At 35.8% G+C, this 15,610-nt stretch overlaps 1 protein-coding gene across 4 annotated transcripts in view; it reads right to left on the bottom strand.

The window, feature by feature from the left end:
* The window catches only part of LOC126820508 (nociceptin receptor), a 58,685-nt gene that overhangs the window by 30,189 nt on the left and 12,886 nt on the right, over positions 1–15,610 (bottom strand). For 2 of the 4 annotated variants that reach the window (XM_050548539.2, XM_050548540.1), the window contains exon 2: positions 3,533–3,648. The gene's annotated coding sequence lies outside the window, so the exon portion shown is untranslated. Of the gene's footprint in view, positions 1–3,532; positions 3,649–4,857; positions 5,348–15,610 lie in introns of those variants that run through there. The other 2 variants (XM_050548537.1, XM_050548538.1) reach the window with 2 other exon arrangements.

Raw genomic sequence — 15,610 nt, 5'->3', positions numbered from 1 at the left:
AAAGTACTCCGATATTTGTCGAAATTTTAATAATCACGGTTAACTTTATTTCTTTAAGAATGGCCGTTAATTAAATTGTATCACAGACTGATGATGCATAACAATAATGGCTGTTGATGCGGAAGAAATGATTATTGTTGTGATATTTTGATGTGTGATAATTGGTGTATGTAAAGATGCTTTATCTTATATCTATTATAACTAATAAATAATAGCTGAAGATGCCAACAACCGATGTATATTTATCACAAATATGACTAAGTGTTATTAAGTGTTTGCTGACCGAAATGTTTCAAAACAAGATGAATTTAATTCCTGTTATTATAGCACGCGAATAATGTAGTAATTATAATAACACATTCATTTTGTAACCCCTTTTATTATCAAAATACTAAATAATAGCGGGAGGCGTCTAAAAATCCATAACCATCACAACAATTATCTAGCCAAATCACCAAAACCGTCTACAGGTGGTACTGGAAGAAATTTCAGTTTTTCGGTGTAGCATTCAATAAATATTTGTTCCGCTATATATAAATTATATTGGGCCTCTCAAGGTTCTCTATAGCAAAAAATACACACTAACAACAATGTATACGTTAGCAGCGAATGATTTGAAATGGTTGTGTTTCCAGATATTTAATGCACAGAAATACAAGTATAGCTATTGGAATTGTTTACCTTAGTTTGCTAAAATGATTTCAGTTATTGATTTAAGATAGCAAATTAGGATCAAATAACTAATAATTTATGAATTATTGATTAAATATGACAAGATGATATATTTAATACACCTGTTTGAAGTATAGTTTATTCCCCACGGGCTTATCTTGTCATCTACAGCTCTTACATATTTCATACCATACATTCCTTACTTTCAACTCTTAATTCCGACCGATGTCCAATTTAACCATTGATATCTATCTAGAAGTTCGTCAATACAAACAGGTGATTATAAAGAATTAATTCAATTTCTACTCAAGGTCCGCCTTACACTTTCCCAGACTCACTCGCTAACATGGGGGTCACGAGTTCGATCCCGGTGTTGGTCGAGAAGGTCCATCGGGATTTTCCTGTTTCCGGTGGGTTCCCCTTGCCAGCGGCGACGAGTGGAGGGCTTGCCAAGTAACAGAATCTAGTTGATCGGATGGGACGAAAAATCTGGCGGGCACCTAAAAAGGAACTTTGTTAGAATTGGAAATAAGAGTATACGCCGCTGTCCGTGCAATTTTTTTCTCATAGCCCACTGCATGGCTATGCCAGCCTTCATTAGCCACGATGGAGCAGAAAAGTAGGACATTAAACCTCATTTCATTTCATTTTACCCTTTCCTGTACAAAATAACACAATAAAAAACGATATTTATTTTCTACGACAGCCGTATGAATGCAGTATATATTGTACATGGTGAACAGTCTATCTGCTGATTACATAATTTTGCTGAAACCGTTTTTTAGGACCTCGAATTTTGTCTAATGTTTTGGTTTGTTCGTACTTGGTTTTATTTTATTCCTTGTCATCTGCAGAATGTATATATTTATATAAACTCTAATAGTTATCGTTAGTTTAATAAATGACAGTTGTACACATCCATAAAATTGATCACATATTGGCCAGAACGGATTTAATTAATTATAAGTATTTCCTGGACCGCTGGATTAATGTATTATCCCTGTAGGCTGAAACTGTCAAACACAGAGAATAAACCTAGATATAAAACATATTACATGTATATGCTAAATAACATCCATATAAATTATAACTGTTGCGATCTATGGATCTAATGTTATTAATCATCCTTCCTACATGGTCCCAGATTCATTAACTAGGTTACTGCAGAAATGTAGAACGTTAAAACCTATTTCATTTCATTTCCTACTGTCCGTGATCATATGACCGTACAAATTGAACTAATTTTTAATCCAAACGTTACCGACAGTCATTGGAATCAATCTTTTTATTTTTAGATTTATAAGATATTTGTCCTTTCGAAGAGAGCCGAGGAGAGGTGAAGACTACCAAAATGAGTTCATCCGTCTGTTATTGCATTTTGGAACACAAGAACTCTGCTTCTAATTGAAGTGGAATGTTCAAACTTGCTGGCATTTTGGGACTAAGATATTGTTTAATTTTATCTCAATAATTCGCTTGCGCGTAGGGGTATTTATAGTGGGAGGACCCAGAGAAAACCCACGACGTTGGACAGGCGACCTTACTCCTGGTCATGTGCAATGGGGAAATCGAAAACACACCACTTGACTCAATGACAGATCCTAAACTGGCGCTGCCTAGATTGATACTTAATGTTTTTGCTCACAATCTTACAATTCATCATGATCGACTACATTCAGTGTGTAAAGTCTGGCTAGACATTCATTGATACCTTCTAATACCGAACGATATATAATACACTTATAATGCAATTAATTGGTTGATAGATCAGTTAATTAAAACAAAAATGTTAGGTGGTATCAACTCGGTGTTCTAGAAATACAAAACATAATCAACCGACTATTTGCCGCCCATAACTATCTATATCTTAATAGAAGTAGAAGCAACACGCTATTTATTTCTCAAAAGCGTCAGACGTCTCCTCTTGGGAAACGATGTGCAATTTGTTCTTTTTTTATAAATATATATGGATGAGTTTATGTAATCTGATTGCTAGACTCTTTTTCCCGCACGTGTCTTCAAAATCGACAGGAAAGAGGCGTTTGATTGCTTAAATTACTGGGGAATATATTTATTTCTAACCGTTTTGATCTTCAGAATACGATTCTGCACTCAAGGGTGGCGAGTAGGATGAAACTATCGACGGGGTTTGTAAATTGGGTGGCTAGCTGAAGCAGCGTAACGCCCATTAAAATAGTTAAATGATGAGTGAGGTGAACATAGGACCAGACTGCTTTTTTAGTCACGAAAGAAATAAATGTAATAAATAGGGTGATTAAATTGATAATCAAAACATAAATTGATCTAACAGAAAATATCAAACGGATTTTTTTTTAAAAGAGGGAGGGGAGATAGAGAAATCGTGATTTGCGCCGATTTGAGGGAAAATAAACTAGGTCATTTCGGGACTAACACATGATTCAACGTAATCGCAATAATTCATTTGTGCGTTAGGGACTTTATCAGTGGGAGGAAGTCGAAGAGCTCGGAGAAATCCGTCGAGTCTGGACAGGCTCTCCTACTATTTGTCACGAACACAAGCTTAGGATCGAAACCACACCAATAAACGTAATGACAAGCCTTGTGGTCTAAAGCTTTCGCGTTAGCCCCCTCCCCCGCCGCCGAAACAATTAATTTTTTATTCCAGTGAAATCACTTTCAGATGTCTTAAAAATTGTAAGCATATCCCAACTTTTTCGCGAAACCCGCCACTGCTAAGTTGTGTATCAGAGACCCTAATTATTGTTTAGTTGATCAAATCCATATGGTTATCGACTCGATTGTACTTCTTTTATTGGATATAATATCATAAAATATCAGCAGCCATTAATCCAATCAAATACATCAACCTATAACTGACCTTATTTTTGCCAGATCTAGAAGGTTAATAAATACTCTGGATTAAACTTCACTGAGTCCAAGACAATCTTTAGTCAACCAATGTACCCGGAGCTATTTCTGGTATTGTAGTTCAATCTGTGGAAGAGAGAAGACCAACAATAATTATAATAGAACACAAATGGAAAACAACCCTTCTTCTTATTGATTTTAAAAACAAAACCCAGCTAACTGTTCATTTTTTTTCTTCTTATGTAACTATTACCCCCCCCCCCTCCTGTTTTTTCTATAACTGTAAAATTAAGGATATACCAATCGATGTAAACGCGATGTTGTTATTTTGTAACAGAAGGAACACTCATATATCGAGTGTGGCATTGCCACGATCTGATTGATATATGATGTACGTGATCAAGTTGGTCTACTGACTTAATGTTGATGAATGCCGAAGAAAAATCTATCATATGAAAATCAAACATAATCGACCCTAACCTGGGGAAGAATTCGGTAAAATCGAGTTACCATAGCAATTTTAAGTTAACTCGCCATATGAAAAAATCAAATCCAGTGATGGAAAGCGATAAGTTAAGTGGAATGAAATGGGGTTTAGCGTCCTATAAATTACTGCCCCATCCGAGTTAATTAACGCGGGCATTATGCTTCCTCTTATTCCAAATGTCAATGGATCTTTTACGTGCAGGCTGACATATACATGCGATCTCAGTTTTTATGTCATTTAAATGACCAGGCGGTGTCCCTTGCCAGGTCATACTACCTGCACCAGTGACAAGGGGAAATCAACCCAGAAAATACCGGAAACCATTAATATAGTTTTACAAAACTTGAATTCCACTAGGAATGGTCATTAAATTTATACACAGAAATATTTAAACCAATGACAGCTGCGAAATTTAAAATAAAGCCTTTGATAAATTGGATAATTACATTATAATTTTATTTAAAAAAAAAAACAAAAAAAATAGTTGAAATGGCCTTTCATTTTATTGAAAATTGTCATTAATTTTTGAAAACTATCTAAATATTCTTGACAGAGACATTAGTATTATGATGTCATATATTTTTTTTGTCCTTTGTGGAAAATAAATATCGTTTTTCTATGAAAAAAATCCAAAAGCTATTTTGATATATGAGACGCTTGCATGACGCTCCATTATAAGAAGTCATTTTCCATTTTCATACAATTTTCTACAAATGAAAATACAATATCCTTTTTTCTTTAAAAAAAAGGCAAGGTGATTTCTATTTCATACCGCAGAAGTATCCTGAGTAAAACAAGTAAACATGTATGAGAAATGTAATATAGGAAAATTTTCCTTTACAACTTACTGTAATTTTGTTAACTTCCTCTTAAAAACTATTATCCAATTTAAAACATCCATGAATGAACTTGTTTATAAGCTATGGTTAGGTGTAATAACATTATTTACTACTTGTAAATCCTATATTGATTTTCTGATATCTGTAACAGTTCCTTTTGTCAACGCACACTTGGAATATTATGAAGAAATAACAAAGATGTGCTTAACGCGTTGCTGTTCGTGATCGGATGAGGACTATAGTCTTCTTCGATTACCAGACATTTATTTTATTCTCTAAGCTGACACATTGTTTAATTGATGTTTGTAGTAAATATTTGATGTTGAATTTGTAAAGAAATTACCTCAAAAACGTCCAGTTTTAACACTCGGTATCCGTTTGTAATTGAACATATAATCACATTAAGGCTTTTAATACCTGTGATAATACAAATATCTTCAACGTTAAAGCAGTCAGTTAATAATTTACTAAGTCACACGACGTTATGGGTACGCGTCTAACATACTGGCTGGCCACTGTACACTTTTATCCTGTCGTTCAACACGAGCATATTATGGCGTGAAAATATCGCTTGCTTCAAACACCATGCTGATTTCATGCCTAATAACCAGGTGATCAATCAAGCATTAAATACTTCTAGTGCTTGTATCTATTGCCAAGATTAACATCAAAAACACCTTTTATCATCCTAATACCTTCAGATCCGTGTAATATTTGTAGATTTTATAGCGGTCGACGGACGATTATTAACCATCAACATGTTATTTTATTGTTGCTTTACCATAAAAAATATTAATCAGCTGGGATTGTTCGCCCAAGGAGAGGTGATCGACATGAGTTCATTAACAACGGCATGTAATATTTTTCTTAAGGTATCAGTTTGAAATTCTGATCTTGTGGGCAATTACAAGTTCATTAACAACTATTACAAAAAGATGGCGACGATAACAACCTTTCTGTTCTGGATGCACGATATTTGACAATCTCTTCCATAAAGAAATTCGAAACGACATGGCAAATAAACGGTCACTCGTTTTATACAAATTTTTGGCAACAATTAATAAGTCTACAATTCAGTAGCGATTTTCTATTAAATTTAATAGACCAGAAATTTTGTTGAACTTTTTATTCTGCTGATCAACAGTATGTTTTTCTTATTTCATCTGATAAAATCAAACTCATCGACTGCGGTCGTATTTAGTGCATCTTATTACAGGGCTACTTTATTTTTTGATTTCTTAAATCGATTTGAATTGCTTAGTCCTTAACGGTAATCTTCCGTCATTTACGAATTGAGAAAGATTTAAGTGCAATCTACAACACGAAAATAGAAGTTACTGTTTTTGGGTCGTTTATCTCCATTTTATTCTAAGTACATGCATTCATTGACATTTATTTGGATGGTATAGGACTGAAATGGTTTTGGTAACCTTTAACAAGAGCAAAGGTGGCGCAGTAATTCTCTCAAGCTGCGTTCACACTAAATGCGCATTCAATGCGAATTCCGGTGACCGGCCTCCGGAATTCGGATTGGTTTTTCCCGGATTAAAAGAGGTGTGTCACATTACAGCTTATTCGGATTGAATTCAGAATGAAAAGCGCCACACTGAATGCGCAGTGAAGGTCATTTATATTCAAGATGGATGCGCCAGACATTCGTATTGGTGATCTTATGTTGCTTATGTTTAATTTACTGGGGCAAGCAAGGCTACATATTAGGCACCTTGCCATGCAGCGCCGGGCACGATTTCGTTGGCACCAAAATCAAATGCGAATGAGGATGATTACTCTTTTGGTAGCGTTTGCTATACATCAACACGTATATGCATGTATTTCTTACTCACTGAAACATAGTGGCTCCCATTTCATAATTCAAATCCTTTTAGCACTAATCATATACAATACATGCTAGAGATAGACTCCACTAGATTCGAGACGACTAAAGCTTGCCTGCCCCACCCCAAGGTCTAGACCGTGAATGGTAAGCTGTGATCTTAACACATCTATCTTTGTATTTAGATTTTGATATGATCACATTGAAATGTGGTCGTATATTGCCGTCGCCCGTCGGACGCTCTAGAGGCTAATGTTAATATATGATTAACTTTAAATTTATGCACAGTATTTAATGTCATACACGATTTCTCACGATAAATCGGAAGTAGAAGTGAACATGCGCGTAAAGTTATCGTTTCCGGTAAAACTGCTGATCTGCGAATAACCCAATTCGGAATAATTGTTCCAGGTTGAATTCGGAAAAATATATGGATTCGTTAATTCAGATTCAGTTCGAATTTTAGCGAACTGAGTGTGACGCCTAAGTCCGGAATAAGACTTTATTCTGAATTCAATTCAGATTAAACCCCTATTGTGAACACAGCTTCATTTAACTAATCTGAGGTATCAAACACATTTCGATTTAGGGGCCACATGAGACTAAAATATTATATCAAGTGGATCGGAGATATACGAAAATATATCAAGATAAAGCCAAACGTCCTTGAACTTTATGGACACAGGGATTTTTTTTAAAACTGGTTTGCAAATTGTCAAGATATAATGTTGAACACAACTTTCTTTTGTAATAAATACAACTTAGATACCTCTGACATACAGGACAGAAGTTTTACTGAACCCGGAAAACAATAATAAATGATTTCCACTGCTAGTTTCTAAGAATTATCGACCCCCTCAGTTTGTTGAAATTTGTTCCACGGGGCACATTTAACCCCTTAGCGGGCCGGATCTGGATCTGGATCGCATGTTTGACACCCTTCTTGTCCTAGCAATTGCCAAAACTGTATACAAGTTAGGATGACTACGTGTCCATTGTCGTCCCCAGTATCACCATCAACAAAGTTGTGGCGTATGGTATAATTCGCAATAGATGGGATTCTAAGGTTTGAAAAACAAACCAATTGCAAAACTTTTTGTAGCTGATAGATGTTGTCGTATAAATAGTATCGATATTGACTTTATATCATACATCATGGCTCGTAACAAAGGGTCAATACACCTTCGATTGGATGCTTGTGTTTCTGAGATATTGCTGTACAAATCAAAGATTGATGTGAAGACACCCTTCTTCTGCATAGAGCTGTGATTTAGATGATTATGAAGGTCAGATATTCTACATGTCGAAATTAATGCTAGTATGTCAAGCATAACAGGCATACTGTTGTATCTGGTCGAAATAAAAAAACAAATATAGAACGCGTATATCAATATGCCTTCTGTTTGTCGATTGCTTGTCAGTGATTAATGATGGCGTTGGTTATCTCCATGACTCACGGACCCCATCCCCTACCAAGGGTTAAGATTACAATCTACCGTACTGTACGTTAACTATACGCAATTCAGCAGCATAGATTTTATTTCCCACATTAATGTTAAGGGAAAAATCTCAATTTGTTCTCCAGACATTTTCGTCTCTTTTTCCAAGAATAACTTTAATTTTGTAGATCAGTTACTTCGTTTGGGACTTTGAATGTAGCAAATATCGTTAAATGTTTTTAATGGGTTGCTAATAAAGACTACTGTGTGATCATTGTCTTACAAAATCTGAGATCAAAAACATCTTGACATGGAATCATTGAACTTCAATTACCAGAAACAATGACAGGAACGGGTTATAAAGACTATCTTAAGACATCACAGAAATCGTTCTTCAAACCTCTTTAATCATTGGTTAATGTGAATACGTGCAATTAAATTTGATAGGTAATGGATGTGGTGTAAAAAAGAAATCGAGATTTTAAAGGGTTTTTTATTGTAAAAGAAAACATAAAGTTGGTTGAAAACAGGAGTTGAATTGAACAAATAAGACATAATGCAATGAATCATGGTTTGAAGAATTGGATATGTGTACTAAGCACGACAAATCTTGACAAATCAAGAAAATGAAAAAGAGAACATCAATTTTTCTAGTTGAATAACATTGTTAGAGTGTAGAATTTAGTGGCTACAATATTCCGGATTTGAATCTGAGAGTGATGATTATATGAACGAAGAGCAGGCCGATCATAATATACAATTTACGAGTCAAACATGGACAAGGTGGTTCCGTTGAAAAGTAGGAAACAAGGTTCTTCATCGATCTTTTCCTTGGGGAAGTTTTGATCGCGATTGTGAAAGGATTTTAATTCTAACAAATTTATGTCATCGGTGGGATTTTCCGGCGTGGTTTCCCCCTTGTCAGTGGTGCAGGCCCGCAGACTTATCAAAGACAGCTGTCTATTCGTTCTGATGGTACGAAAAACCGAGGTCCCGTGTACAGATTGCACGTAAAAGATGCCGTGGCAGTTGGAATTCCATATAAGAATAGGCCTTAGCGCTGCTGTCAGGGCAAAATTTGCCTCCTAGTAGCACACTGTATGGCGTATGCCCGTCTTCATTATCCCAGTCGGAGCAGAACAGTAAGAAGTTAAAGCCCATTTTATTTCATTTCCTGAATGTCTTAATTATATCGTAGAAATAACCAGTGAAGAATCTTTACAGTGTCAAAATATTCCTATATACGTCTAATACCTTAGTAGTGTTGACACAAATTGTTGTATCACGGAAGTTATCTGAATATTGCTGGTTATTGATCTCAAAAATCGTACAATCACATATCTTGATACACGTCAATGGTTTATTTCCGATTTTAATTCTTTCGATATTTGCTTTAAAAGGTTGACTAATGCAGTCAAGGTATATTATTATATCTTGATATTGTGAAGATAAAAGTGGAGCTGTCTTGTTATTATCTTGATTTTTTTTCTTAGCGTTTAATGTTTATAATATTGTACAATGTTGTTCAATAAAAAAGAAACCCGACAAATCGCGATGCTAAGGGGGTTTTGTTTCAGCTAAAGCACGATACTAAAGGATGTTCTCACAAATTAAATGTTCTTGCCGTTTATTTTTTATATTAGTTGAAAGCGTGCTTGATCTTTTTTTTTTCCATGCTTGATCTTTTTTTTTCCATTTATAAATGACGCAAGGGAAAACTGCCAGTTCATCTAAAGTGTGACCATGCATCAATATGTATGACACATCTTAACTTCTGCCATTCAGTTTTGTCAGTTTAAAAACTAGGGTGATGAATTAGGAATTTGGGAAAAATAATCCCTTCTTCCTCTTTTTACTAAAAAATTAATATAGATATCCGTGAAATAGGCAGGAAAATAAATTGATGCGTCATTATTTTAAAGATGAAATTCGTTTTGTTTATGACAAGGCTGTCGTGGTGTAAAACCTTGTAACCTGTCACGTAGCGTCTCATCATTTAAGGTCATCGAACCGTCTGGCGAGTTTGAAAAACATCATGAGACTGTCTGGTAAAATCTTTACGTCAAACCCAAAATCAATAGTATCATACGGAAAATGCACCTTCAAATGAGAGCTATTTCGAGAATACGCTCTAATCTTAATACGGATGCTTGCTGTTGTTAGAGCATTAGTAACATCGCATATGGACTATGCAAATTCACTTCTATTAGGAGCACCAGAATGTTTGTGTGCGTGCTGAGTCTGCGGACAGTGGTTTTATTTTTTTCAACGGACTTGTGGCACATATATATTCAAAGAAATACATCAATTTCCAAAGCATGTCAACGTCAAACAACAACGTATCGGAATATAAGATATCGCTTCTATGGGTCTACAGTAATGCCGTATACAGATTCAAGCCCAGCTATTCTCAAGAGGAAATGGAAGAAACAATGGAAAAGTCGTTCACGTCGACATTATGTGCCAAAATGCACTATATATCATCTCTCACATGCCCATAATTTTGGTCTGTTTATGTTGAAAAACACTGCCAGCAAGCACAAAAACATCGAAGCAGACGGAATACATGTCACTTGCTATGGAAGTATAACGTTGCCAATATTATTTCATTGTTCACGGTGCAAACTGCAAATGTCAGTAGTTCAAAATACGTATTTTAGTTTTACAACATGTTTTGTATTTCACAGAGTCAAGGGATGGATAAACTACGAGAATACAAAAATCCAGAAGCCTTCTATGCTGGCTTTTGACGATATATTACCGTAAACTTACTAAATATGTGGGGAATCGAGTTAGGGTAGGCTCACTGCGCACCCAATAGCTTCTAAACTAGCTTTGGTGGCTCATCATCATCATCATCATCATCCTCATCATCGTCATCATCGGAGAGGCCTTTAGATAGGTCAGCGACCTTTTGGCCGATCAGATTTTCTAAACAGGAATTCACGACATATAATTGGATCTTTATTTCAGCAAATTTCTTTGGGGGGAGGGGGGTCTACTATGTCTTAAAATGCTATTTTCTAATATAAAGGTAACAATTATTTTCCTGATAATTATATCGAGGTTTTTATTGGCGCTGGAATACGGGTGAGAGATTCCGCTCGGTTACTATAAGATTCTTTAACCTTACCCAAAAAAGGGATTTTAGAGACCTGTCAATTAAATAAGATATTCAATTTAATTTTTATCAAGAAATTGATTCACTTGAAATATCGTTAAACCAGACTATTATCTTTCAGAATCCTCTAATCGTCGAACTGATTACATTATAGAGCCTGGACGTTGAAGACTAACAAAATCGAGAACTGCCCCCCCCCCCCTTCTAATGACCTCGGTCTTATGGCTTTATCGCGCAAATCATTAATTTCCGTCATAGTCCGGATTTTTTTCCGTATGTAAATGACGTACGTCGTACATCCCATATAAGGTATATGTTCTACTATGCAAGGTTCTATTATGCATTTGTCTATTATGCAAAATGCAGAATGCAGAAGTGTAATGTGCAAAATAACTATTCTACTGTATTTTGTATTATTGAAAAGTGTATTCTGTATTTTAACACCGTGGCATTGGTATTGTTGAGCAATGGAAATTGCAAATTGTAAAACTAAAATACGTATTTTGAACTACTGACTATGCAGTTTGCACCGTGAACAATGAAATAATATTGGCAACGTTATACTTCCATAACTTGCAAGCTGTCAAACAAACCACGTGATGTAAACAATTATATATGTGGCGTGAATTGGGCCACCGCGTACTGTTCAGTGTGAATGAATTTACGCGACGGCTTTGTGTACTAAACGTTAAAAAAAACATAAATTCGTGTTGATATCCTAATAAACAGCCCAGCCCATCAAATTTTTGGCCAAAGGACGACGCGTAAACAAAAAACAGCAGTTAACTTATGCCAAATTTGTATGTTTAATTTCTCGCTTACAAACATGTTTTTGTTTGTTTTACAGAGGGGAGTATACAGAAATATATATTTAAGATTTATGGAAAGCTTGTTGAAAATCGTTGGTCTTCCGCTTTAATGCTACATGGGATCACTCGGGGGATGGAGGGAGGATAATTAGCCCAGTGCAACAAAGTCTTTGATAACTGTGTTACAATACCGTAATGTGAACCAGTATGTATGATATAGCAGTTGAAAAATAAATATGCAACTAGATTAAGTTCGTTCTAGAAAATTAATTTTACAATGATAACTTCTATTCGTTTCTGAATTATTAAATGTTTTAACAATTATTTGTAGCAAAGTAGCAGGTACGCGGTATTCGATAGTTTTCTTAAAGATGACCTTGACCTTTAATTACTCAGGTTCAAATAGTCGTATGGGGCTAGGATAAATGGTTAAAAGAGGTTTTTCCTTCCCCATTAGCACAATAGTAATATGTTACACTTCATTCCTTTTAATTTCTAAGAACTTTTCGTACATACTTTACCTTGGTTCGCTCCTTACAGAAAACGTTACATGGCTATTACAGTCCCTTAAAATATTAGAAAAACAAATAGATAAAATACAAGTAAGCTATTCAAATCCGTAAATTGATAAATAAAAAAACAGCATACATCTCAGAAACAAACTGCAATAGAACTAGTTCATTCGATCTAGTTCAAGGAAAGATTTAAAAGCCGGTAAAAAGCCACATTAATAACCAGTTATATCTCTCTTTTCGTCACAAATTTTAACATGTCCTTGTGATAATTGCTAGTTTTTCTACGGTTGTTGAAATTGGCATCCGTATCACAAATAAAATCAATACAGTCAATTTTGGTGTTCCAGAAAACCCATTCCATCCAGTTAAGTTGTTACAAATTCACATAGGTATAAAGTATTTCACAGACCAATTTACAGATATTGCATCCCTTTTAATAATTGGTGAAGACACTTTAGAGAAAAGTAATCATAAACATAATGCTAAATCAATAGAAACTTTGACTTTTCTACTTTATATACTATGCTTCAACATTCAGATAATTTGAACGGGCGCTTTCGGAAACTTGATGGTCATTTACACACAAGATGCTAAATAGATTATAACGTCGAAATACTGACACTGTGGATTTCAACAAAGCTACATTTCAAATCTTTATACATTTTTTAATTGACAACGCCATATTTGAGGTTGGGGATCAGATAATACAACTATTGGCTTACCAATGGGAACTGACCCCGCCACATTTATGACCAACGCACGTTTATATAGATATGAATTCTGCTTTCATTTTTCCTTTCAATATTTGCGCATATCGGATCGTAGCTTCTTGAATTATGGCGCCTGATTGTACGAAAATCGCATTTTTAGCTTGTGGTCCCTCTAGAGGTCACAATTATTATCCGATCTAAAAAAAAAAACTGCCCGAATATATCACCGTTACACGGTAATGACGGTCGAGTCCGAATTGCGTGAAAATCGGACCAAAACTTCCGGACGAAATGGTCGCATCTCTTACGGAAATAGTGTAAATATATGGTATATCAAGGTTGTGGACCCTCTAGAGGCTACAATTTTGATCCGATTTTGATGACACTTTAAATTTATGTTTATAACCCAAAGATCTTGATTCCTTTCGATATTCGCGCATATCCGAACGTAACGTCCTTGATTATGGCCCCTGATTTTTCGAAAAATCGCATTTCCAGCTCGTGGACCCGATAGAAGTCACAATTTGTATTCAATTTTAAAAAACGTTTAAATATATCACCGTTACACATCAATGAAGGTTGAGTTTCAAATTTCGTAAAAATCTGAACCAAACTGCCGGACAAAATGGCCGCTCCTTGTACGCAAATAGTGTAAAAGTATGTAATAACAAGGTTGTGGATACTCTAGAAGTCACATTTTTTATCCGATGTTGATGAAAGTTGAAATGTATGATTATAATCCAACGATCTGAGGACTTTACGGATGAACATATTTTTCGTAAATACAGATTTTTCAAACCAATATTCGGATAGTTGTTACAAGCCGACAGGGGCCGCATAGAAAGGCCCAGAGCAGTCGGCTCCGATAGACCAGGACTGGAGAGGGCGCATTTATTAGCCATTTTGAGATGTTTGACTGTTCACTTGGCTTCTCTGTGTCGAACAATGAAATTGCCCACGCGATTATACACAACGAGATCCAGGAAATAGTCAATTTTGAAGACCCCAGGGGAGGCCGCCAAGTAACTCAGATAACAACTGACGGAATCTAACGGTCCAAATATCGGCCTTGTCGGTGCTTCTGTGTGGCAAAAAAGCAGGCGGTCGGCTCCTATAGGCTACGACCGGGGGAAGGCGCATACAAACACTGATTAGTTCCGGCACCCTATCGGACCCAAGGTTGAGAGGTGATTTTTCTGTCGGGCAAAAAAATGGAAAAAAACCCACTAGTGGTCCGATAGGCATTCCATAACACGCGGCGAGTGCGTGCAGACGCGTTTTTTTTTAAGGATTTGGACGAATTTCGCGGCCCATTGAGAGTGTTCCGGCATCGAGTGAAACCATTTGAGAACTTTATGGATGAACATTTTTTTCGTAAAAACAGCCGACTGCTGTTGGTTTCTAATAACTCTCTAAATATTGGCTTTGAAAATCTGTATTTATAAGAAAGAGAAAAAAAGTTCATCCATACATCCATCATTCGTCCAAATCCTTACAACACGCGTCTGCACGCACTCACCACATGTTGAGGAATGCCTATCGAACCACTAGATGTGGTTATTTGCCCGACAGAAAAATCGCCTATCGGCCTTTGGCTCGATAGGGTGTCGGATGCGCCCACACCTGTCGTGGTCTATCGGAGGCGACTGCTGTCGGACTTTCTATATGCCCACTGTCGGTTTTTGGCCCCACAGAAGCACCGATATATAAATGATTAATAATGGACACCACGTATCAACAAAAAATACCGTTATATAGTTGGCTAATGCTGGACACAGTGCCCCTTATATAAATTAAATGATTAATTATGGGTATAAATAAATTAAGTATGTTGGCGAACATACACAGTACAACATAGTCAAATTATAATCCTTATTGTATTTGTGCCTTAGACATATTTCCCCAAGATGATCAGCGAAACTATTTCAGCAAAAGTAGGCCAATAAATGGGAAAATTACACATACAAAACAAAAAACACCCATTGACGATCGTTAGTAAACAGGCGTATTTAATTTCCGGTTGTTTTGCAGGAGAACTCTTCAGCTCCCATCTTCGAAATAGAATCGAGTGTAAACTGTAACTCTATAGATATATCTACCCGGAAGAAAATATCATGCGTTACGCAGTTAATAGAACGCTTGCTACAATATTCTTTACAAGTTGTTACTTCCGGCAATGTGTTTTTGCTTTTCGTCAACCAATTTATTAATTTCCTGGTTAAAAAAATACCTGATTTTCTGCAGGCAATATTCTACACGTACAATTGTATAAAGAAATTTATTTGGTAATAATTTCCCCTTTCCTTCTCTTTTTGGTTATACACGGAATAATAA

This window comes from Patella vulgata, chromosome 5 (genome assembly GCF_932274485.2).
Source record: "Patella vulgata chromosome 5, xgPatVulg1.2, whole genome shotgun sequence".
NCBI lineage: Eukaryota > Metazoa > Mollusca > Gastropoda > Patellidae > Patella > Patella vulgata.
This window is presented reverse-complemented; position numbering and strand designations above follow the sequence as displayed.